At 35.8% G+C, this 2,724-nt stretch overlaps 1 protein-coding gene across 1 annotated transcript in view; it reads left to right on the top strand.

Moving 5' to 3' along the window:
• Positions 1 to 637: 637 nt before the first annotated feature.
• LOC121305734 (activated CDC42 kinase 1-like) overlaps positions 638 to 2,724 on the top strand; it is a 13,278-nt gene continuing 11,191 nt past the window's right edge. Inside the window, exon 1 of the mRNA XM_041237480.1 lies at positions 638 to 740. The gene's annotated coding sequence lies outside the window, so the exon portion shown is untranslated. The remainder of the gene's footprint in view (positions 741 to 2,724) is intronic.

Genomic DNA, 2,724 nt, shown 5'->3' with positions numbered 1-2,724 from the left:
GAACCGGTAAGAGAATTTAAGCAAACAGAATTTAGTTGTAGTTTTGGTTCTAGTTCAGTCAAATGAGCAGGTGTTTGACCACTTTAAAAAGAGTTCATTAATGACAGGAGTCAACACTTGGTCGTAATCCCTGTAAAGATGACGGCTTTATACACTAACATCCACATAATTATCTGTCTCTAAACACATCTGTGGATTTTCTCTAGTGAAAACACTTTCAGGTAAGGGCGGGAGGATGCTATTAACTGTAACACAGGAAGGAAGTGAAACCACGGAAATTCAAACTTCAACTGGCACACAGACTCACCTGTAGCTGGATATGAAGGCTGCATAACAGGAGAATGGGAGGGTTAGAGAGAGAGAGACAGGATTAGCTACCTGAGGAAGGAAAGAGAGAGAGAGAGAGAGAGAGAGAGAGTGAGGGAGGAGGGGAATGAAAAACAAAGGTGAAGGAGAGAGGGAGGAGACCAGGAAGGCAAACTTAGAAAAAAGGAGACAAAGTTTTTTATTTAAAAAAAGCTGAGACTTCCTCTTAAGAACTGTACTAATATACACATATACATATACATTTATATATATATATATATATATATATATATATATATATATATATATATATATATATATATATATATTGATTTTTTAAAATTTATTTCCAACTTCTAAAAGATCTACTTTTTTAAGGAAGGACAAGGAAGGACCTGCTTTTGCCCCTGGATTGCTGTTTCTTTGGGTGCCAGGTAAGTTGTCAAGGGGTTTGTTTGTGTTGTTGTGATTGTGTGGCTGTGTCGAGCACAGTGGACAGTAAGTGCTGGAGATGCACTATTCATACTGCATGGAAGATAATCATTTCAACTCTAAGACCATGCGCCTGCCTTTAGAAAAGTTTCCCATAGCAAAATCACAGAACCGTGCAATAAAGCACAGGGAAGTCTGGTAAAGCACAGGGAAGCATTGTAAAGCACAGGGAAGCATTGTAAAGCACAGAGAGGTCTGGTAAAGCACAGGGAAGCATTGTAAAGCACAGAGAGGTCTGGTAAAGCATAGGCAAGCATTGTAAAGCACACAGAAGTCTGGTAAAGCATAGGGAAGCATTGTAAAGCACACAGAAGTCTGGTAAAGCATATTAAAAAGAACAAACCATGCTTTCACTGTGCTTTATTACACTTTGCTGTGCTTTCATTGGGGGAAGCTTTTTATAAGGATTAGTTTGCCCTGATCAGCCTTCATAAACCAGATTTCATTAGATCGTGCTAGTTTGCCCGTGGAAACTTCGAGGATTAGCTAAGGTGGCTGATGCATATCAAATGACCTAAAAGTGTCTGAAACGGCCAGAGGTCGCTTATCAGGGTATTATGAGTTGGAATAGCTCAGCTAGCAACAGACGTCTTAGGAGGAAGCTGCTGAAACTCCTTCGAATACAAACTTCTTACTTCCAAACGTGAGACTAGAAATGAGTTTGTGCATATTTAAAATCTTTATTAGACCCGTCTTGGGCAGAGGTTGGAACCTCAACCTTATATATATATATATATATATATATATATATATATATATATATATATATATATATATATATATAATATATATTTATATATAAAATACATTTGTTTAAATTCGTAAAATTTAAATATAAATATACAGTATTTCTAAAACTTGTAAGCGAAAACTATTTACGCATTCTTCAGAAGGTAAACGTGACAGCAGGGCTCTTCTGCTTCCCTAAGGCACTAATTAGCAGTACACATGTCTCCAGAAAAACAAGAATGTACAACAATTCAGCCATCAAATCTACACGGTTATACAGTGAATTTCACATTATTAATGTATCACAACTAAAGGGGGATGGGAGGATGGGGGGGGGGCGCTTCCATCTAGTCTCTGTCCCACTTTTACACTTTTTTTAAAAATGACAGCGTTTTTATTTCGAAGGCGTTGGAAGTACGTCAGAACTTTTGTTGTATTAAGTGTCTTGGAGTCCTATTCATTGTACATCGTTCTTTCTGACCATTTAAATAAACACATTTTCTTCACCCCTTTGTATTTATTTTGGTGTGGGGCTTATTGACTTTACACGTCTATCGCTTGACCTCACCCCAGATAAGAATTCTGACAAGAGCTACTGCACCAGTTGTGAGCTGGACCGCTGATTTATTGGTTAAGAAAACAAAAAACAAAACAAAACAAAAACAAAAAAACAGTACAGTAATGTTTCATGATGCTACAGGGGAACCAAATTACTTAGAAAAATTCAGTTTTATTATTATTATTATTATTATTATTATTATTATTATTATTATTATTATTATTATTATTGTTATTATTATTATTATTTTATTTATTATTATTATTATTATTATTATTATTATTATTATTATTATTAGTATTGTTATTATTATTATTAGTAGTAGTCTTAGTATTTCAGCAGACGCCTTTATCAAATGCGACTTGCAGAAACACGGATACACGTTTGCGTGTAGTGCTAAGTTAGCATGACAGTATCGTTAAAGAGAACGTGTAAATACAGGTAGAAACGCTTCAAAACATAACAAAGACGACTGTCCTCAAACAATAGCACGCAATGAGACCAATTCTCAAATGTTGTTCTGCCTTTCCTCGCAGATCCGCCCTTCGTTCAGCTTGTCTTTGTTTTGGTTTTTTCTCACATCCCTGAAACCTCGCCTCTCTTCCAGGGTTTTGGTATTAATCAGACTTGGTTTCACT

Source organism: Polyodon spathula, chromosome 44 (genome assembly GCF_017654505.1).
Source record: "Polyodon spathula isolate WHYD16114869_AA chromosome 44, ASM1765450v1, whole genome shotgun sequence".
NCBI lineage: Eukaryota > Metazoa > Chordata > Actinopteri > Acipenseriformes > Polyodontidae > Polyodon > Polyodon spathula.
This window is presented reverse-complemented; position numbering and strand designations above follow the sequence as displayed.